The sequence below is a fragment of the Myotis nattereri genome (assembly GCF_964212035.1).
Source record: "Myotis nattereri genome assembly, chromosome: 2".
NCBI classification, from domain to species: domain Eukaryota; kingdom Metazoa; phylum Chordata; class Mammalia; order Chiroptera; family Vespertilionidae; genus Myotis; species Myotis nattereri.
In genome coordinates, this window is record NC_138076.1 from 64,220,961 (window position 1) to 64,245,260 (window position 24,300).

A 24,300-nucleotide genomic window follows, 5' to 3' on the forward strand; every position below is an offset into this window, starting at 1 on the left:
AGAATGGGAATGAAGCAGGGGAAGATATTATTAGAACATCTGGTTATCTTTGAGGGGATGGAGTATTTAGCTTTCCTCTGAATTCTTCCTAAGTCAGTAGACTTCAAACATTCTTTCCTGTGGTCGGTGTGATTTTCTAGATGTGTCAATATGAGGATGATTACTTTACAGGCACAATGGATAAGTACATAAGGTAGTTAAAGTTTTTAATTTGAAAAATAAATTAAAATTATATCACATAATTTATGGGAAATGTGCAATATATTTTATTGACTGCATGTAGAACTTGGAAATATGATTTATATGAATTTGCTATTTCAGCATGATGAATTGATTGTCACAGTGAGGATTATGGAATTAGCTGGAAGAACAGATGATTAACCACCACAGCCTTTTGGCTAGTGAAGTTTTACCTTCTGATTTTTGAACATTAATAAATCATACTTCAGCATATGGGACTATTTTGGCAATAGAGCCACTATCAATTTAATCATCTCAAACCAGAAAGCAATGTGCGAGCTGCAAATGCTGCAGACATGAAAACCCGTTACTAAGAACAATTGAGTATTCTTCTTATAGCCACATTAATTACAGCTGAAACAAACCTTGAAGAGCTAAGAAAACATAGCACTACTATTTACTAGGGGGGGGGGGAAGAAATCGATATAGCCATTAATTGCACAAATAGCAATAAATACTTTGGCTGCTGTCCAGGAAGTGTACAACTGAGAGAATTTTTCGTACTGCTGGTTTCATTACACAGATCATAGTCACAGCAAAGCGGGCAGTGGACTGCTGTTCAATAAACTAAATTTAATGTTACTCAATTATGATCATCGCACTCAGATATAATACTAATAGGAATGTCAGCCACGATTACATTTTCAGATTTATGTAAAATAATTCAAATGCTATTTGCTATCCCTCAGATACACGGTTCATCCGGTTGTTTATGCAGTTGGTTCATATTGATCGTGCACAGCAAGTAGCATAGTAGAGGCCCAATGGCAAGTATATAGAACATCCCTTGTGCCAGCCGCCGGGGTGCTGTGCCAAGCACCAGGGGCAGCATGCCAAGTCATCAAGCACATAGCACACCTCTGCAAAGCTGCCTTGTTGTTATTTTTTTACAATATTTTTTTTGAATTGCTCACATGTGCCATGAATAATTATTGCCAGCATTACCCAGCGTGAAGCAGAAATGAAGGCAAGAAAATGTCTTTCTTAGAGAATTCTTTTTAGAGCTAAATGAATCTAGTGAAGATATCACTCTAGCATCATTATATGTTGTTATGTATGGCTGGGACTGTGTCATTTAGCAAAGTATTACTCAGTGGGCTGAGCAGCTGGTATATATGATTTTGTATACCACCTGCAAAAAAAGATGCCAAACCATATAATCAACCACCTGTCCAAGAGAGTCGAATAGCTAAACACTACTTTGTTGTTGCTCCACATTTTCAGGAAGTTCGGGAACATAAGCAGACAGAGGCAGAATGAATATTGTACAAGATAAGGTTTGTTAAAGCTTTTCTGTTCAATAAAGCATATAGTGCCTGCTGTTCAGAGTACTGTTGAACAGATTTGCTTTATTTCTAATGAAGGTGTTTGGGCATTTTCCTGGCACAAATGGAGCAAAATTATGTACTTAAAACAACATTTTAGAATAACAACACAAAAATCACCACTTCAATTGCACTGCAACAGATTGGAAAAAGGAAAATAGATATAAACGGAAACTCAATAATGATTTAGTGTCATTATTATGGATGAATCATTCATTTAGGAGAATCTTGCCTAGTTTTAAACAATCTGTATGTCTAGCAACTTCCGCCGGATTCCTTTCCGTCTTAAACATGTGTTTATTATGATCGTCTCCACCCCATTACTCGTGGGGAAAACGCTTTACAGGTGACCTCTTTACTTATTTGGCTTTAAGTGAATATGAGAATAATTTGATTGTAAGCTCATCTTTCTATCACCAGATTTCCAGTGTCAGCAATGCCAATCTCATTATCCCACCTTTCACTGGCTCAGCTTTCTGTGGCAATGCACCTTCTACAGTTCTAGTCCCTCGTTGCTTGACAGGTTGCTGGAAGAACAACCGATAACTACCTGAGGGTACGCAGAGTGAAACAAAGGGCACTGCAGCTTCCAGACCAAGGTCTCTTCTCTCATTGTCTCTGAGGCTGTGAGTGGAGGCTCCTTAGACTCTCCCTTTTGTCTCCTTTTAATACAGAAAGGCTGATTTGGGACTTGTCCACTCAATCCCAACTTCTTAAGAAAAAACAAACAAACTAGGATTTTGAACATTTTTAGAGGTTTTTGCTGTGTAATATCGGTTTTCTATTTAGCCACCTCTTTGTTTTAAGTGGTTTGGTTATACCCCACCCAATTTTTTTCCACCTCTCCCCTGAAGAGAAGATTCTCACTAGGAAGCTTTTACAATTGGTAGGGCTTGATAATACATGAAGGTATTTTGCCAATCACTTCAAATGTGCATGTTTACTTTGGTCTCCTCTAGAAAAAAGAGTATAAAGGAGAATTAAAATAAAACTTTTAAAACTTATTAGAAAATGTACTGTGCATAATACATTCCAACACGAGGACATGGGCAACATGACTTTTTTATTTATTCAAAGTAAACTCTGGACAAGAACCTAAGTATGAAATAAAATTCCTTATTAGAAATATAGAGTAAGAATATATGAAATAAGGTCCTTGGGCCATTTTTTATTTTCAACTCTAATGTTTATGTGTCACCTGGCCATGCTATTGGCTGCCCAGATATTTGATTAGACATGATTTCTGGGTGTTTCTGGATAAGATTAACATTTATATCAGTCAATTGAGAAAAGCAGATTGTCCTGCTCAGTGTGGGTGGGCATTCTACAAACTTTTGAGGGGCTGAATAAAACAAAAGGTTGCAGAAATGGAAAGTTCTCTCTCTCTCTCTCTCTCTCTCTCTCTCTCTCTCTCTCTCTCTCTCTCTCTTCCCCTGTTTGAGGTGGGACATTGTTCTTCTCTACCCCAGGACTGGAACTACCCCACCAGTGCTCTTGAGAATCAAGTCTTCAAACTCAGACTGAATCCACACTCCCAGCTCTTCGGGGTCTCCAACTGCTCACTGCAGATTGTGGTACTTCCAACATGTGAGACAAATTCTTAAAATAACTAAACACGTAAGTAATATTATCATATATGGATATATATGTTGTGTGAGATGAATACTTTTTTCACAATCTTTTCTCATTTTTTCATTTTTTGGTTTTGTTACGTACACTATCATTTTATAATTTGTACTTCTCTGTGCTTTGAAAGTATAAGCATATTTTTCACTTTAAACATTTTAGGTTATTTCTGAACATGTTATGTTTGGGTAAGCAATATCCAATTCAGAACCAGTATTATATGTAGGCATATTTAGAAGATACTATAATCCTTACATCACTAAAACTTTGATAAAGTAAAATTCTCTAAGTTTCCAGAATAATTTAAAAAATATACTTACACATATTTGTCTTTATCCAGGGAACACTGTGCCTGTTTTTTATGTCATATCATTTTATTCCATTATTCATATTCTCCCAGAATATTTATTATACACATATACAGATTTGTTCATATTATATATATGTATGTATGTATATGTATATATATGGTAGCAAGCACTCTCATTACTTTATGACTGAAAATATCTTTATTTGTTTAACATTTCAATCATATTTTATCTTAACTTAGTATTTTAAGTTCAAAATTATTTTCTCTCATTGCCTTAAAAACATTCAAGACATACCTTCTCCAGAAAGCTTCTTATTGGCATGGAAGAAATAATTTAAGGCTCTTTGTGACTGTATGAGACATGCAAAGTGAGAAATAAGTCTATCTGAAGTTTAGTCAAGGTGAGTTGAATGTTAAGACTGTCTGGGTCAATAGCTAGCAATTTGTTCCAGATAGTGGCTTGTTCATTGGCCTGTATTCTGGAGCAAGGATGCTACATCCACAACCCTTACCAGACAACATGTCTATAACTCAGAAATAAACTTTCACCACAGTAAGCTACTGAAATTATGATATATAGCTTACCTAAATCCATTTTCCAAATATTGGATAGAGTGCTATCTTTTAAATATATATAATCATATCAGTCTCCTGATTTAATTGTTCCAAGAAGTATAAAAATGCCATATAAAAATAGTAGGAGGATGGGAGAGATGACAGCATGATTTAAAAAATGCAAACATACATTTGGGAAAGCCAGGGACATCTGTATTACTCTCAACAATAAAGATAAATTAAATTAAAATATATATTTGGGAGTGATATAAAGAAAATATAGATGCCAATGACAGGCATGATTTAGGTTATTTGTGACATTTTAGTTAGCAACTAACTCTTAATTTCTAAAGAATCTGAGCTATTGGATTAAAATTTTACCACTAGATATAGACAGGAAAATTCTGTATTCTAATCAAATGTGCAAGAACAACCCATTTTTCCTTTGACAATTAGGTTTAAACACCTCAGACACAAATTACTTTTTTCCCCCTTTGTTTTCCCAGTTGGAAAAAGAGCTGTATGGCTGACTCATTGGCAGTTTCAACTCTCATTCAACAAAATCACTTTTGAGTCTCCTGGTGGAAAAACACCTCCCCTGAACCAGAAAGTCAACCCTCTACTGTCAGAACTCAAAGTCAAAATGAGCAGCAAAATCTTTCTAGGGTGGTTATTAGGAATTATAGTGAGGAGAGTACCTTGGCTCCTAGACCTTACATGTATTCTGGCTAAGCAAGAAACAGCTCCAAATATTCATTTCTGGTTTAGAGCATGTACCCCATGCTATAGGGTAGTATTATATCTTCTGAAACCATTAGCTCCTATCTGGGACTATGAGTCTTTAATAGGCTATTCTGCCATTGTATATGGTCTCTGTCTGCTAATGATGGGGTGCCATATAATAATCTCAGCAAATCCCATAAGTATCAGCCCATTGATTTATTTTATTTACTCAAAAATAAAATTATAGGTCAAAATGTATGAGGTATGAGAAACCATAAGTCATCCTCTGGGTGTAAGATTAGTGTTTCTGGTTGATGCATGGTAGGTAGTCAGAGATGGCAACTTGATACTGGTATATACAAGTTATACTTGCTCTTTTGGGTGAAAGCAAATCACTGTCCTGTATTCACTGGAAGAGATAAAAATGTATAAGCATTTCAGATGACAAGGCCTCTATTGTGTTTCTTCATACTACATCTGAAATGGAGGCTGCATTGGAAGTTACCACATGTTTAAGAAAACCATTGTCATTCTCTAGGCCCAACTGTCTACCACAAAGGTCAAATGGATGAGTTATTTGAGAATGCAGTTATCAAGTACTTCCTCTCTGTCTTTCAGATCTCTGATGGTGGCATTAATGTTTGCTGTTCTTTCAAGGTTATAGTATTATTTTTGTTTGCAATTTTTATATGGAGGGAGATTTTCATAGGCTTATACTTATCTGTTCTTATTATAAAACTAGAGGTCCAGTGCACAAAATTCATGCACTGTGGGGGTTGTCCCTCAGCCCAGCCTGCACCCTCTCCAATCTGGGACCCCTGGCTCCTAATCACTTGCCTGCCTGCCTGCCAGATTGCCCCTAAACGCTTCTGCCTGCCAGCCTGATCACTCCCTAACTACTCCCCTGCTGGCTTGATTGACACCTAACTGCTCACCTGCCAGCCCGATTGCCCCCAACTGCCCTCCCCTGCCGGCCTAATTGCCTCCAAGTGCCTAACCCTGCTGGCCTGATCTTGCCACCAACTGCCCTCCCCTGCCAGCCTGATGGTCCCCAACTGCCTTCCTGTGCCAGCCTGGTCACCTCGGTGGAAGCCGTGCGGAGCAGCAGCCGGGACCTGCCCCCTGGTGGGGCTGAGGGAACTACGGGGAAGCCGGGCTGAGCAGCAGCTGGGACCCTCCCCCCAGCAGGGCTGAGGGAACTCCAGTGGCAGGCATGTGAAGCGACCGGCCCCACCCCTGATGTGCGAGCCTCCACCTTGTGACGGCATTATGGCGTGAGGGTTAATTTGCATATTACCTCTTTATTATATAGGACTAGAGGCCCAGTGCACGAATTCGTGCACAGGTGGGATCAGGCCAACCCGGCACCAATGGGGGTGGATCGAGGCTTGGCCTGTTGGGAGGAGGAGATGGTGGAAGGTTGACTGGCTGGCTGACCCTGATCAGGGCCAGCCAGCTGGGGGGAAGGGCCATGGGCAATTGACCAGTGGGCCCTGCCCCCGATTGGGTTTGGGGGACTGATTGGGGGTGGGGTCAGCCATAGGGAGGGGCTGTGGGCGGTGGGCCAGTTGCCATCACTCCCAAATGGGGTCAGGGGTGCCAGCTGCCTGGGGGAGGGGCCATGGATGGTTGGCTGGCTGGCCCTGCCCCTGATCAGGGTAGGGAGGTGCCAATCAGGGGTGGGACTGGCTGGGGGGAAGAGCTGTGGAACTATCATGGTGGGGCAGGCTGATCGGGGGTGCAGCTGGCCGGGGGGAAGGGGATGGGGCGTTTGGCTGGCAGGCCACACCCTTAATCAGGGTGGGAGAGTCCGGTAATGGGCAGTACTTATTAAAGGATACTTTTGAGAACAGTAACTGGGAAGAATGGGAAAAGAGCAGGTTTGAGCAGAGTAAAGCTGCAATGCTGGCAAGGGACCAGCCTCAGCTAACCACACAGAGAGCTCTTGGGCCAATGGGGAAAAAAGGAGATATATGTACCTGATTGGGCTGGTTCGCTGGCCACAGTGGGCTTTGGGTCATAGTGACCAGTCATTACGGTTGCTGGCTTTTTATATATATAGATGCTCTTCTGGACAGGCAATGGAGGTTCTGCCTGCTGTTGACTATACCTATTACAACTGAACAGCACTGTACAAATAACCATGGAATAAATCCACAGGAAAACACTGAGTGCACCATGAGTCAGAGTACCATAAACTCCATTGTTAATATACCAGGAGATATTGATATTTCCCCTTCTCTGGGGCACACTTATTTTCCATGTGCTTGCATGATCCTTTGGGGTAGTCTAGAATATATACTAATAATATGTTTTATTGGGGTGATGTTGGTTAATAAAATTATATAGGTTTCAGGTGTACAATATCATATGTATATTATATCATGTATTCACCACCCCAAGTCAAGCCTCCTTTCATCACCAGTTATTCTCCCTTTGCCCTCTTCCACCCTCCCCTAACCCCTTTTCTCCCTGGTAGTCACATATTATTATTTGTGTCTATGAGGCTTCTTTTCCTTTGCATTATCACTTCACTTTCTTTGTTCAACCTCCAACCACCCCCTTTCTGACAGCTGTCATTCTGTTCCTTCTATTTATGAGTCTGTTTCTATCTTGTTCATTAGATTCCTCGTATAAGTAAAGTCACATGGTACTTATCTTTCTCTGACTGCCTTATTTCATTTAGCATAATACTCTCCAGGCCCATCCATGATGTTGCAAAAGGTAAAATTTTCTTCTTATTTTACAGTCCAGTAGAGTAGCATTCCATTGTGTATCACTGATTTTTTATGCACTCTTCTACTGATAAACACTTGGGCTGCTTCCAAATCCTGGCTATTATAAATAACACTGCAATGAACATAGGGTTGCATGTATTCCTTTGAATGATTGTTTTGGTTTTTTTCAGATACAGTTCCAGAAGTGGGTTTGCTGGGTCATAGGCAGTTCCATTTTAAATTTTCTGAGGAAACTCTATACTGCTTTCCATAGTCACTACATCAGTCTGCATGAGAGTTCCCTTTTCTCCACATCTTTGCCAACACTTGTTGTTTTGTTTTTTTATTTATTGATGATAGCCATTCTGACAGGTGTGAGGTGATTATCTCATTAAGGTTTTCATTTGCATTTCTCTGATGATTAGTGACACTGAGTATCTTTCCATAAGTCTGTTGTCCAGCTGTTTGTCCTCTTTGGAGAAGTGTCTACTTAAGTCCTTCGTCCATTTTAAAAATGGATTATTTGGATTTGTTGGTGTTGAGTTTTATAAGTTATTTATAAATTTTAGCTATTAACCCCTTATCAGATGTATCATTAGTGAATATATTCTCCCATTCAGTAGGTTATCATTTCATTTTGATGATGGTTCTTTGCTGTACAAAACTATTTAGTTTGATGTAATACCTTTTGTTTAGGTTTTCTTTTGTTTTCCTTGCCTGAGAAGATATGTCAGCAAAAAATATTGCCTTGAGAAATGTCACAGAATTTACTGCCTATGCTTTCTTCTAGGCTTTTTATGGGTTTGAGTTGAACATTTAAGTTTTTATTCCATTCTGATATTATTCTTATGTATGGTGTAAGACGGTGGTCTAGTTTCATTTTTTGCACGTATCTGTCCAGTTTTCTCAACATGATTTATTTAATAGACTGTCATTACTCCATTGTATGTCTTGCCTCCTTTGTCAAACATTAATTGACCATAAAGGGTCAGTTTTATTTCTGGGCTCCCTATTCTGTTTGCTTTATCTATATGTCAGTTTTTATACCAGTACCATTCTGTTTTGATTACTATGACCTTGTAGTATAGTTTGATATCAGGTAGCATGCTTCTTCCAATTCTTATTTCTCAAGATTGCTGTGGCTATTCAGAGTCTTTTGTAGTTCCATATACATTTTGGAATATTTGTTCTAGTTCTATGAAATCAGTTTCGTTTTTATACACCAATAATGAACTACCAGACAGGGAAACTAAGAAAACAGACCCATTTATAATTGCATCAAAAATAAAAACAAAACACCCTAGGAATAAATTTACCAAAGGATGTAAAAGAACTGTACTTGGAAATTATAAGACACTGAAGAAATAAATTGAACAGCATCCCCTTATCTTAAAATGTTTGGATTCCTTTGTCTCTTTCATGTTCATTTCCATCCATCACCATTGAATCCAGGTTTTAGTCAAATAAATGAGAAAACAAGTGAGCCTCTCAACCAGCTGCAGTTTAAAACTGCACTGGCTGTCCAATACTGTGGTTGCTGGCAACATGGAGTTTACTGAGCACTGGAAATGTTGCTAATATGACAGAGAACTGAATATCTAAATTAAGTTTCAAAAAAGACTGAACTCTTTTATGTGTAAAAATAAATTTATTATTTAGGGAGCATTATATTTTACTCTAACTTTTGTACTGTGGAAGATATGGTTACACAGTAATATACAGTTTTAGTATTTAGTTCTAGTATTATGCAGAAACCCATCACTGATCAAGTTAGTGTCAACTGATTTAGTTGAATGATTTTTTTCTACCCATTGATGTAACATTGTATGTGTTTATTTGAATATTTTATTGTAGACAAGTAATATGCAGGTAATTCATAGTTGTGGAATAAATGATTTATTTATAGTATTTAAATAAATAGAAATGTATTATTTTAGTTATTATATAGGGTGTGCCATAAATATAAACACACTTTGAATGATTATAAAGTTAGTGTTTATTAACATACAGTTCATTATTAATATTTAAAAGAATCTACAGAAACGAATAATTTTTTTGTCAATGCCTGTTTTCAAGCTGATGGCCATTCTTGTCCAGATACTGCTGATAATGCAAAGCGATAAAATGGCAAACATCAAAACTTATTTTATTTGGTATTTTTGCATTTTATTTGGTATTTTGCAAAACCAACTGCTGTTGGTTTTGTATAAAAAACTTTGTCTTTTATGTATCCCCATAAAAAAGTCTAGTGACACTTTAGAATAAATTGTCTTTGTTCAAAACTTAGTTTGTTTAAGTCAGTTAAACTTGAAAAGGAGTGAAAATTAAGTAAAATATCAGCTGTTACAGTGTGTTTACATTTTGGGGGACATCCTACATAATTATTTATTTTTAAAAATAATTTATATGAACAAATTTATGAATTTAAATATAGACATGTTACTAATGCAGAATCAAGTGGAAATGCATAAACTAGTACCATAAACAGAATAACAGAAAAAAAACGTACTGGAAGAAAATGTGTTGCAAATTTCACCACAAGTGGCAATTACAATTTGATGTGGTAGACCAAAATGCGAAAGCTGTCTTAAAAAAATAAAAAAAATTAACAAAATAATGTAAACAATATTAAGAAATATATTTAGAAAATGTATAGTTCATTTAATAAATAGGATTTTTCTCAATACTCAAAAATAATCAATAAATTATTTACCTGAAATCAGTATTAAATATCCAACAAAAAATGTTTAAAAAACTTTTTTTTTTTTAAATATATTTTATTGATTTCTTACAGAGAGAAAGGGAGAGAGAGAGAGAGTTAGAAACATCGATGAGAGAGAAACATCGATCAGCTGCCTCCTGCACACCCCCAACTGGGGATGTGCGCAACCCAGGTACATGCCCTTGACCGGAATCGAACCTGGGACCTTTCAGTCCGCAGGCCGACGCTCTATCCACTGAGCCAAACCGGCTTCGGCTAAAAAACTTTTAAGAGAATATGAAATTGAAAATTTACTCAGCTATAAAATAGTTTGCATAGCTGCTCTAAAAAAAATTTAGATAGAGAGATGATAAGAAAATTTTATAGAACTTCCAAAACTTTTGGAAGTTAGATATTAGATATTAGAAATTTAGGGGGAAAAAGACTGTACTATCAAATAATTATTAAAATATTAAAAATCAATTGAATCAAAATTTGAAAATTGTATGTTTTTATTTAACTTAAAAATAATAAAAGATACTGCTTAATATTTTGGGTGTGTTTTGACCTGGCCGACATGGCTCAGTAGGTTGGAGCATCATCCTGTATACCTAATGGTCACAGGTTTGATTCTTCTGAGGGTAGCACATGCCTAGGTTGTGAGTTTGATTCCCCTTAGGGCATGTATAGGAGGCAACTGATAGAAGTTTCTCTCACTTCTCTCCTCTCCCTTTTTCTCTCTCTAATATATGTATATTGGCTATAGTTTATCTCAAAGTTCCAAATTTATAAACAATAATCAAGTTGCATACAAAGTAAAACTTATGAGTATATATATATTATATATATGCACATATTCATATACATTTGAATATTTTCATATTTCAAAGAAGAATTTTATCTCCATATATATGCAGAAAATAGTTTCACATTAGCAAGTACTCCACTTATGTTTGATCAAAACCTAGATTTATGGCAATTTTGTAACAATTAACTGATGTTTTCCTAATTACTTCATTCTGCTTCATGTGTATATTGGAAATATCTGTATTCAGTTTTCAGAAGCTAACTTTATAAAAGGTGTCATGGACACAATTGTTAAAATTATTCATTTCTGTGTATGTTCATGTGAATGCTGTGACTGCCATTATTTTATGAAATTAAGAAATAGATGACGATTAACTTAACAGTCGTGTGCACTTCACCAATGCTCATTTGATGAGTCATGGAAGATTTATTAACAAAGATTTATTGCACTGGCATTCCAATTCAACGTTTCTTGGAACAAAAGGAATGCTTGCTAAGTATTTAATAATCAAAGAAAAATGGCAATGTTGTTTTTATTTTTCACTGATGCCATTCTGCTCCTGCACACGTTACACTTAAGGCTCCAAGGAAATGAAGAGCTTATCTGTGTCTTAGCTAGACAGGTATGCAAATTTATGTTGAAATTGAAATTTTTCATTGTACAAATCAATAATAATTTTATTTGTGTTATTTTAACACAATAGTTATTGCATTTATTTAACTTGGATAGACATAATTTAAAAATTATATGCTCTTGCTTCAAAGTAAAAGCAATTCTTATACTAACAATGAACCAATTTTGCTAGAGTTGATATAAATATGAATAGAAAATGATATTTGATTCTGTTATTCAAAACTTTTAATTATGTTTGAAAATCTTGGAGATGTAAATCTGCTTTGTCAACTGCAAGTGTTATATATTTAAACAAATCATATTTTTAATGAAAACTTAGCATCTGAATTGAGATATTCTTTAATGGTAAAATCATGCTGGATTTTGAAAAAGTGGTAAAGACAAAGTGAAATGTAGGGTTAGTTTTTTATATAGCCGTTATAAATGATAATATTTTAAATATATTAGATTAATAAAATATATTATTAAAATTTATTTTACCCATTGAGTTTTACCTTTTAGTGGCCTCTAGAAAAAAAATTACATACCCAATTCACTTTATATTTCTTTTGGACAGCATGAGGATCTGAGATATATATTCAGGTCAATAAATTAAATCCAAAACGATGTTCTACCATTTTTGGTCCTGCATTCCAGAAATCACTCCCACACAAATCAATAATGATGTTATTTTAACAGAATAATTATTGAATTTATTTAACTTGGATAGACATATTTTGAATTTTTGCCACTGTACATTAGCATAATCCTGCTTTTTTGATGGTGTGTAAGTGTCTGGAATGTGACTCTTGTAAAGGGCCTATAGGCACTGACAGGTAGTGGAGGTGAGCATGAGGTAATGCCCCTCCAGGGACTAATTCTGAAAGGGCTAATTCTGCTGGTAAGTGACACTTGTGTTTGAGGGAAATCTGAATCAAATAATTCCTTTCATGTATCATGATGCTCAATATCACTCCCCAATTATTTCCCAGTGTGCACTCTGATTAGTATGTAAGATACCAAAGGACTCTGTGAATTACACATATGCTGTAATTTCTGAACCCAGAACATCTGGCTCTGATTTTCTTTCTGGGCAGCCATAGAAACCTGCTTCCTACCATGACTTTATTCAAGAACTTAAGACGAAAGCCTATCATGCTATAGTAGCTTTAAACTCTCCAGTGCACGAAACAGTCGTTCACTCTAAGGCAGTGATGGCGAATCTTTTGAGCTCGGCGTGTCAGCATTTTGAAAAACCCTAACTTAACTCTGGTGCCGTGTCACATATAGAACTTTTTTTTATATTTGCAACCATAGTAAAACAAATACTTATATTTTTAATATTTATTTTATATATTTAAATGCCATTTAACAAAGAAAAATCAACCAAAAAAAATGAGTTCGCGTGTCACCTCTGACACGCGTGTCATAGATTTGCCATCACTGCTCTAAGGTCTTATATTCCTGACTCTCATAGTATGGAGATATGGCAGCAGCCATTTGGGCTGCTGAAGGGGCATCAAAAGGGATAATTCAGGCAACTCGTTTGCAATTTACATGTGCAAATTACTGGTATTCTACTTGGAAATAAGTTAACATAATATTCTAGACGAATAAGGCATTAAGCCAAGATTCCCATCATTAGAGTTGTGTTACCATTTACTATATATTGTGAGTTTCAGTGACAAGTAGAATCTACTCTACATAGTTTTCCAAGAGAGAATTTATTAGGGGGAGTGAGGTATTTGAAACTGTTAGGTGATAAAGTATAGAATTCAGAAATGGCAGCCAGAACAATGTCTCTGAATTGACCTCCCTAGGGATCTACAAGCTCTACCATTTCTGAATCTGGGGAGTCAAGAAGCTATGATGACAACTTCAGGCTTCAGTATTGCACTGTCACTGTCATGACCCTGGCTGGAAAATAAATATCTGATGTCTTGTGAGCCATCTGCAGTATTTGTTTATACCACTTTACAACAAAAGAAAATTTAGAATCAGATCAGTAAACTTGTGAGCGGATGCAGCAGAAACTCAGGTGCGGTATTATCAAGAAAAATAAGAAAAAAAGAGAACAAAATAAAGAGCACCGTTATATATAAGAAAGTCACTAAATATCAAGAACATTTATTTCAACAGGAATATATTAAAATTCTAAACTTTTATTTATATAGTGACATATCCTTAAAAGTCATAGCACCAACAGAGATGTAATAATAAGGAAACATAGACAAATGTAGCATTAGAATGGATAATTTTAGCATACCTATCTTAGTAATTGCTAGATCAAGCAGACAAAAATTCTGTAAGACTATAGATAATTTAAACAACATAATATGTAACCCTACTATACACATTTAATTCTGAAAAGTAATTAACAGGAAGGATATTGTCAGTTATTATAAGATATATAAAAAGGGGAGACATTATTTCTATCTTCAACTCTGCTATACAAAAATATTTAAAAGATAATCCTGGACAAAGGGCAGTCACTGCCCTGTTGCATGACGTAAAGAAATGCAAAGGACCCATGCAGATCTGTCTCCCAACAATGGCCCCACTGAAAGATAGAAGTTTCATATTACTCTCTAATTGTTTTCAAGTCATATCATCAAATATAACTTACGTTGCCTCTGAAATCCTAAAAGGCTTACCACAAGTATGTTGACTTTTTTCTCTCTCATAAGAAGCATACAAGTTTGGCAGGTAGTTTTCACCTTTAGGGTATAGGGAACTATGTTATTGGTTTAGGACTCTTTGCCTTCACCTTTGCTACAGTTTTAAGTCCCAGCCTTGTTGAGTTTGGGCTGGGCCATATGCCTTGCTTTGTCCAGTGGAAAGTGAGCTGGATTTAAATGTGCTTGTATGGACTTGCCTGGTTTGGCTTACACTCTCACTATCCTGCGTTCCACCATGAAAACGAAAAACATTCTAAATAGCAACTGCTTCATAAGCTTTCATACTGAAATGAAAGATATGCAAAGCAATGTGAGCCTTATCTGTCGCCTGAAAAGCAATACACCCACCCACTTCACAGATCCATGTGCAAAAAACAAATATTTGTGTTGTAAGCCACTGAAGTTTTGGAACTGTTTTTATGCAGAATTATTAGAACACAAGGTGACTAATACAGAGCAAATATTGTTATGCATCATACCCGTGGACACCCAGAAAAATGTACTTAGGTACGGATACCTGAGTTCTCATGGAAATTTGCTCCTATTTTGTTGCAAATAAGAAATTTTCAGAAAGTTGTCTCCTTAACTGGGTATGATTTTCAGAGCTTAATCTAGTTTCTTCTCTGGGATTATATGTGATAACTTTTCTTCTTAATTTCACCATTTCTTAATTACACACCATTCAAATACCTCACTCCCCCTACTTCACCTACAGAGGACTGAAACATCTGTATCTAAAATGTGGCTCACTAAACAGGGAAATTAAATTCTAACCTCAAGATTTCCTATTAAAAGGGAAAATTCACTAACAATATTCATTAAAGCAAAACTTTTTTAAAATTGCTAATCCAGTACCTGGTAATTGCTTCAAGTTGTACAATGGAAATCTAAGCCTCTAATTTACAGTAGAAACTTCTTATTTTCAAAGATTTTTTTCATATAAACCTTTATCTTTTAAAAAATGTATTATAAGAATGTTATAAAATTATCAGGAACAAATTATTAATATCTTCATTTTACATACAAAGGATAATGGGGAGTCAAACTGTAAACTGATTTTTTTAATGTAACATGTTAAGGTTCTCTATAATGTGAGTGTGAGAAGTGTTCCTTACATAATAAGAAAAGCAACAACACACTGACACTGAATAAGACTCCAATTTTCAAATGATAGTTTAAGAAAATGTCTCTGAATGAAACAGATTACATATTTGTGATTATATAAAAGAATTTAGTTTTGTGAAATATTCTCATTGTAGAGTATCTAAAATGTTGCTCACTAGGCATTTCTCTAGGTTTCTATAAATAATTATTTAATATACACTTTTTCTTTAGAATTTTCAAAAGGCTTAATATATATTCATTATCTATGACCTAAAGAGCTCAGATAAAGTAAGGATAAGTGACTTGTAAATAACTAAGGTCAGTAAGGACCTGCCTGCTATTACTTAATCATACTCGTATTCTACAGCAAAACAGCCATGTAAGGGTCATTACTGAGAAGAATGTCAAATTGGCCGATTTAATGTTACTTAGGGCTTACTTTATCTACATAACTGTCTCAGATAAGCATTGCAAGCTAATAATAATTACATTAGTGTCAGAAGTGTAGGGGGCACCTATGGTTTATTTAGTAGGGAAAGATAGTTTTAATGTTCTAAATTGAATTTTACTGTCCACTTTAAGATAGTTAAAATAGCATATGTAAAATATTCAAACACCCATTAATGGTTGATATCTGAGAAACACAATATTGTCTGAAATATTTTAATGTCTGCTGCTACCTCAGTTCAAACAGCTTGTCAAAAGGCATGTAGTAGCTTAAATATATTCTTAATACATCTCAAGAAAGTTACTATATTTTTGTATTGTAAATTTAAATGTCATTTTTAAAGGAACAAATCATATATGCTCCTGTAGATGTAAAAGTTTACTCCTTTTTGTATCATGTTGCCTTCTCCAAATTTATATGTTTAAGGGAAAATACTTTACAAAAGTGAATTTGTAAATAATAAGTTTTAAAATAGTGTTCTGTGAGTGGTCATGGTTGTCCTATAATACACACACACTCACAAACACACACACATAATTTATATTTGACACTGAGCCATAGAAATCAGTGATGGGACAATAACACCAACAACCTCAAAGCTATTTTTATAAGTGGAGCCATATATATATATAATTTTATGTTCCTGATTTCCAGACACTTAAGATTTTCTAGAATATATGCATTACTCATGAATTAAGCAATAAGCACCATGAAATGTTTGCCCTCACCACACAGTAACTTTTTTTGGTTATTTTAAAATGTATCTTTAAAGTGTTCAAAACAGTTTGTTAGCATATATTCAATCATAGTAGAAATTATGACCACAGACAGAATAAAATCAAAATGTAGATTAATAATCTGCTAAAGGAACTATTAGATGAGCATGTGATCGATTCATTGTGAACGTGAATCTGGGTTAACTAGTCTGGTAAGACAGCGGGTAGGTGCAGCCAGAGCAGGATAGGAGAGTCCCTTTGGAGAATGCTTCGGTTTTCTATATGGAATGAAAAACTTTGGAATTGATGACAAAGGGAGACTTTGCTCCCAGTGTTACATCAGCCATTATGGCAGTGGTTAGCTACATGCAAAAGTGTCTAAATGAGCCATTTTAGCTTTATAGCTTTGTTTTGAAGCTCAGCTTCTCAAACCTGTCAGAACAACTGGTTGAACTGTCACCTGGACAGGAACCACAAGGTCACAGGACAACATACATTTACTGTGCTTATAGTTTACAAAGCATCTTACCACACATTCTCTCATTTGTTCTTTGCAACAACCCAGAGATATTTGTAGGCCAAGTATATTCTGCAAAAGTAAAAACTGAATGAGAGAATGTAAGGGATTCAGACATGAGCACATACACAGTTTATGGTAGCAGATCCAGGACCTACACCAAAGTTTTCTGATTCTAATAATAGATTTTTCTATTACATGTTCTCTTGTGAGGAGGTTGAAAACATATTTCAAGATATAATGTATGTCATAATTTTATTAAATGTCAAATATGTAAAAATTCTGAAAGAATTCAATCTGGCAGTGGACTTCTTTTGTTGTTAGATCAGTCAACCTCACGAGAAATATCTTCTGCAGGGCACTATGGCATCAAAATGAAGATACAATAGGCTTCCTATTTGGATGGGGATAGTGGTATGACAAACCATTTAGATGGAGTAAGGTAACTTTCAGAATTTCAACCAATATTCTCAGGGAAATAGTTCTAAAGGCACAAATGAACAGGATAGGAGATAAAGACCGAGGTGTTTCTCTCTGAGGATGTGCATGTGTATATTTTTTTTCTTTCACATATATGGTGCCTGACATGGCAAGCTTCAACAGCAACCATTACATAAAACTTGTAGAATCTTATAGTCTAGTCAGATAGACCAATAGTAACGAAATCATCATTTCCATTGTTATGTTCATTCATTTAGCTTATATTTATGGGACACTATGAATGAGAAGTTATTCTACATGTTGCATATTGCAGATATGGCTATGTAAATTAGATGCAATTGCACAGATCTGAAGTGAGATCCACTAACCTCACATAACTTGATCCACAAACAGCAGTGTCTTGTGAACAATTCTTCATCTAACTAGGAAATGACAACTGAAGCTAAAAATTCATTTGATGTCTTTTATTTAGCTCAAAAATACAGATAAATTTGCATTATTTAATAATTTATAAATATGTATTCTATACTATCCTATATAATAAAAGCCTAATATATTATGTGTCTGGTCATCCAGTCAAAGTGTAATATGCTAATGATATGCTAAGGCCACTCAACTGTGTGCTATGACATGCACTGACCACCAGAGGTAATACAGTTGACCAGTCAACCAGTTGCTATGATGTGTACAGACCACCAGGAGTCAGAAAGTCGACTGATAGACCAGTTGCTATGACGTGCACTGACCACCAGGGAGCAGATGCTCCAACCAGTAGGTTAACTTGCTGCTGGGGTCTGGCCAATCAGGACTGAGCGAGATAGGTTGGGCATGCCCTGGAGCCCTCCTGCAGTCCCTTCCCAGCTGGCCAACCTCCTGTGTCCCTCCCTGGCTCCAATTGTGTGCCAATGGGTCCCTCAGCCTGGTCTGTGCCCTCTTGCAATCTGGGACCCCTCAGGGGAAGTCAGAGAGCCAGTTTCGGCCAGATCCCACAGGCATAAAAGGCTAATATGCAAATCAACTGAACAGCAGAACGACCGGTCACTGTGACACGCACTGACCACCAGAGGACAGACATTCAATGCAGGAGATGCCCCCTGGTGGTCAGTGCACTCCCACAGGGGGAGCACAACTCAGCGAGAAGCTGAGCTCATGGCTGGCGAGCACAGCAGTGGTGGCTGGAACCTCTCCCACCTCCATGGCAGCGCTAAAGATGTCTGACTGCTGGCTTAGGCTCACTCCCTGCGGGAAGCGGGCCTAAGCCTTCAGTTGGACATCTGAGGGCTCCCAGACTGCAAGATGGTGCAGGCCAGGCTGAGGGATCCCCATCAAGTGTATGAATTTTGTACACGAGGCCTCAAGTGTATCTATAAAAATAAAAGTGTAATACACTAATTAGACCAGACGTCCTTCCAGATGAAGTCGGGGCTTTGAGGGAAGCCTGGGTCCCGGGTGCCAGAGGGAAGCTGGTGTTGGTAGCTGGGGGAAGGAAGGCCTACTCTTGCATGAATTTTGTGCACTGGGCCTCTAGTCTACCCTAATAAAAGAGAAACATGGTAATTGGCATACAACCGCTACCCTTCCCATTGGCTAATCAGCGAGATATGCAAATTAACTGCCAGCCAAGATGGCGACCGGCAGCCAGGCAGCTTGAAACTAACATGAGGCTTGCTTGCCTCAGTGATGGAGGAAACCAACGTTCCCCACCTGCCTTGCAGGCCTCTGAGCTGGCAGTTTGAAACATAGTAACAAAAATAGAAGCTAAACAAAACCCCAGAAACCAGCTTTCAGCTAGCCGGGATCTCAGACCTGGAGTTGATACAGAGTTTCAACTGTAGAACCAAAACAAACCAGATACCTGCTTTCAGGAGCAGAGGCCTAAGAGCAGGAGCCTCAGAGCTAAAGCTGGCCCAGAATAAAAAAAGAAAAACAAAAAGGAGCAGTTGGGAGCTTCAGTCCCAGTCTGAAAACAGCCCTCAGCCCCTCACCCAGGCTGGCCAGGCATCCCATTGGGGACCCCCACTGTGATCCAGGACACCCTTCAGGGCAAACCAGCCAGCCCCCACCCATGCACCAGGCCTCTAACCTATATAGTAAAAGGGTAATATGCCTCCCAGGACCGGGATCAGCGGAGCCGTGAGGTCTCCCAGCACCGGGATCAGCATGACAGGGGCCAGCGCCCAAACCCCCTGATCGCCCTGCAGCTCTGTGTGTGACAGGGGGCGGGGCCACAACCTCCCTATCCGCCCTGCTCTGTTCCTGACAGGGGAAGGCGCCCCAACCCCCTGATCGGCCCTGCTCTGTGCCTGATAGGGGGGAGCTCCCTAACCCCCTGATCACCCTGCGGCTCTGTGTGTGACAGGGTGTGGCGCCCCAACCCCCCCACCCCACGTGCCCTGCTCTGTATGTGACAGGGTAGAGCCATGACCTCCCCATCGGCCTTGCCCTGAGTGTGACAGTGGCGGTGCCCCAACCCCCTGATCGGCCCTGCTCTGTGTGTGACTGGGGGCGGTGCCCCAACTCCCCTATCAGCCCTACTCTGTGAGTGATGGGGGAGCTCCTCAACCCCCTGATCGGCCCTGCTCTGAGCCCAACCAGGGGCTGCACCTAGGGGTTGGGCCTGCCCTCTGCCACCCGGGAGCAGGCCTAAGCCAGCAGGTCGTTATTTCCCGAGGGGTCCCAGACTGCGAGAGGGCACAGGCCGGGCTGAGGGACCATCCCCTCCCCCGAGTGCACAAATTTTTGTGCACCAGGCCTCTATCTACACTAATAAAAGAGAAACATGGTAATTGGCGTATGACCGCTACCCTTTCCATTGGCTAATCAGCGAGATATGCAAATTAACTGGCAGCCAAGATGGCGTCCGGCAGCCAGGCAGCTGATGCAAACAGGGAGGCTTGGTTGCCCCAGCATGAGGAAGCCAAGGTTCCCCGTCTGCAGCTGGGGGGCTCTGAGCTCCTGAAGCAACAACTCCAAAAGATACAATGTTTCAATTATAGAAGCTAAAAGATGGTGGTTAATTTGCATACTCAGGCTCCAAGCGGAGCGAAGCCAAACAGCCCTGAAGCAACAGGGCAGAGAGGCCTCAGGGCCCGGGATCAGCGGAGCCGAGAGGCCTCAGGACCCTGGGATCAGAGGAGCGAGAGGGGTCCTGGCTCCGGGATCAGCGGAGCAAGGAAACCTCCCAGCACCAGGATCAGCGTGACAGGGGGCAGCGACCAAACCCCTAATCGCCCTGCAGCTCTGTGCATGACAGGGGGCTGCACCCTAACTCCCCAATAGGCCCTGACCTGAGCCCGACCTGGAGCTGCACCTAGGGATTGGGCCTGCCCTCTGCCACCCGGGAGCAGGCCTAGCCAACAGGTCGTTATCTCCCGAGGGGTCCCAGACTGCGAGAGGGCACAGGCCGGGCTGAGGGACCCCCCCCACCCCGCTCCCAGCGCACAAATTTTTGTGCACCAGGCCTCTAGTCTACACTAATAAAAGAGAAAAATGGTAATTGGCGTACGGCGATACCGTTTTCATTGGCTAATCAGGGCTATATGCAAATTAACTGCCAACTAAGATTGGCAGTTAACTGCCACCAAGATGGCGGCTAATTTGCATATGTAGGCACAATGCAGGGAGGCGAAAGGGAAAGCAGGAAGAAGCCCCCTGCCACTGACAGTGATCGGTAACCCAGGGGGGAGCTAAGAGCTGGGGGGCAGGGCAAAGGCGGCCCCAGGGCCGCCTTTGCCCTGCCCCCCAGCCATGATCGGAGAATCAGGCGCCTTTGCCACCCTGGCCAGTGATAGGAGGAAGTAGGGGTGGAGCCAGCAATAGGAGCTGGGCACAGTCGAAGCTGGCAGTCCCAGGAGCTAGGGGTCTCTTGCCTGGACCTAAAGCAAAGCCCACGATCGCGGCGCCCCCCGCTGCCACTGCAGGTCCCCGCTGCCCGGGTCGGACGCCTAGGCCAGAGGCGTTAGGCCTGAGCATGGGCGGAGCCTGCAACCGCGGGGAGCTGGGGGTCCCCTGCCCAGGCCTGACACCTCTGCCGGAGGCCTCAGGCCTGGTCAAGGGGCCGATCCGGTGATTGGTGACCGGAGGGTGATGAGGGTCAACTCCTTGGGCCGAGGCATCAGGCCTGGGTGGGGGGCGGAGCCGGGGATTGGGGGGATATGATGGTCCCCTTGCCCAGGCCTGAAGCCTGGGTCAGAGGTGTCAGGCTTAGGCGGGGGGTGGAGCAAGTGATCAGAGGGAGATGGGGGTCCCCTGCCCAGGCATGATTCCTGGGCCAGAGGCCTCAGGCCTGGGCGGGGGCCAGAGCCAGTGATCGGGGGGAGATGGGAGTCCCCTGTCCAAGCCTGACACCTCTGGCGGAGGCCTCAGGCCTGGGCAAAGGGCCGATCAGGCGATCGGAGGGTGATGGGGGTCAACGCCTGAGGGCTCCCAGTATGTGAGAGGGGGCAGGCTGGGCTGAGGGACACTCTCCCCCCCACACACACACACAGTGCACGAATTTCGTGCACAGGGCCCCTAGTATTATATAAAAGCCTAAGTGATCATTTGACTGTTCAACCAGTAGCTATTATGTGCACTGACCACCAGGGGGCAGACATCCAATGCACAGGCATGGAAACATGGAACAGACTGATGAATCTCAGAGGGAAGAGGCAAGGGGGAAGGGCAGGAATAGATTAACCAAAGATCTTATATGCATACTAAAGGCCCATTGCATGGATTTGTGTACCAGTGGGGTCCCTTGGCCTGGCATGTGGGGATCAGTTTGTTTTGGACTTCTCCCCACAGGCCAGACCGAGAGACGAATCCATGCACTGGGCCCCAGTGTAGTAATAACATTCATATGTTATAAAATGAAGTCATATAGTTGTCTCCCCTAATTTTTAAATAGAAACCAATTTTTTGGAGCAAATGTTCTACTAAAATATGTTTGAAGAATCATAAGCAATTATTTCAGCCACAGCACTGTTTTAAAATATGTTTCACAAAGGACAGGGATTAAGACTGGAGATATAGAATAAAATATTGTTCTGTAGGCTCATGAATATAAAGGCAAAGTAACATACTCAGAGAGGACTTAAAGCATTTATTTATTTATTTATTTATTTATTTTACTTTAGAGCTATTAATACCTACCATACAGAAAATTAATGAGATAATCTATGTAAAGGCACTTCTCAAAGGATAGGATATAATAGGAACTCAATAAATATTCTCAATAAATATTTTAAAATATACTTGTGGCTGCTTTTGGAATAGCTCAGGTTAGAAGTGATGAGGGGCTTAAAAAGGACAGGAATATTGGGGAAGAAAAAGGCAGGACAGATGCCAGGTATGAAGCAAATATATTATCTATAGAATTCTGTTTAGCTGGTCAACAAGTGCATAGTGAGAGCCTAGTATGTGTCAAGCACAGTGTTGAGTGCTTTGAAATATATCTGAGCCGCAAATCACAATAGGAGATAAGAAACAGATAATCCCATGTTTTGGAAAAAGGGTGGCTTTGGGATGGATGATGAAATAGAGTGAGGAACATCAGAAAATAGGGTCTGGCAGAGTGGTATAGGTGAAAGAAGAGATACTGTTTTGTTTAACGCCTAATAAGAAACTTGCTTTTGTTACTAAAGAACAAATAAAAACCTTGAAGTTTCTGTTATTATTTTTAGTAACCATTTGTAAAAATATTTTGAAAAATATATTTTCACCATTTCTGACCCCTGGATACAATTTGATAGTTTTGATGAATGCTTGATCTGAAATAAATGATCATCTTTTATCTCACTGGCTATTTTTCATAACAAGAAATACTGCCGAAATTTCAAAATGGGAAGTATAAAGGAAACTATGGTAGAGAGTAAATTGGTATAAGTATTAATTACGTACATGACTCTACAAAACTTTGACACAAATATAGAATGAAAAGGTCTTCAATAGTTATTTTTAACAATTAAAATTGAAGTTCTTTTCCAGGTGAAAATATGGTTGGGCTTTTGAAGTTAGTGCAGCAGTCGTTTGCACAGATGCTCAGTTGGTAGGGCATCAGGATTTGAACTCCTAAGTATCATATCGATCTATGCCATCAAAAGTTGGAGGGAGCTTTGTCTTTTAGTTTTATATTGGTTTATATTTTATATTACTGGGAATATCTAGTTTGCCATTTGTACTTGCCTCAAGCATTATCTATTTCTTCGATACCCCTTCATTTCTCCATATCTTATTACTGATGCCTTCTAACATATTTACAGCATTGGCACTCTACTCTCATCACTGGATCTTCTCTTACTATATGGCTCCGGATTTTACATGCGATCCAAATTTATCCTTTTAAAAGAGAGAGGTAAGAATTTGATTGGCTTCCCTTTTTGCTAACTTGGATTCCCAAATGAACAATAGTTCACAAGTATCCAAGTACTGAAACTTCTCAGAATCCATTAGTTTTTCAAAGTTTCTTTTCTACAGGAAAACACATTATATAGTGGGGAAAAATGTCATACTCAATGTTTTAAAAACCAGCATAAAAATGAAGGGCACAGAGAATTTTCTAAAATAGGGCTTCTGTGTGTGTGTGTGTGTGTGTATGTGTGTGTGTGTGTGTATACACGCATACACACATATATGCTCTTCTGTACCTATTGGTGTTGGGAAATATTTTTTTTTCCCATTTACAAATAAAAATGTCTTATTCTAAAGAAGACACATAAACTATCAAATGCAATGTGATGTTTTTGTTAAATAATAAGCAACAGAAGCATACAGAAATAAATATTTCTCAGGGAGGTAAA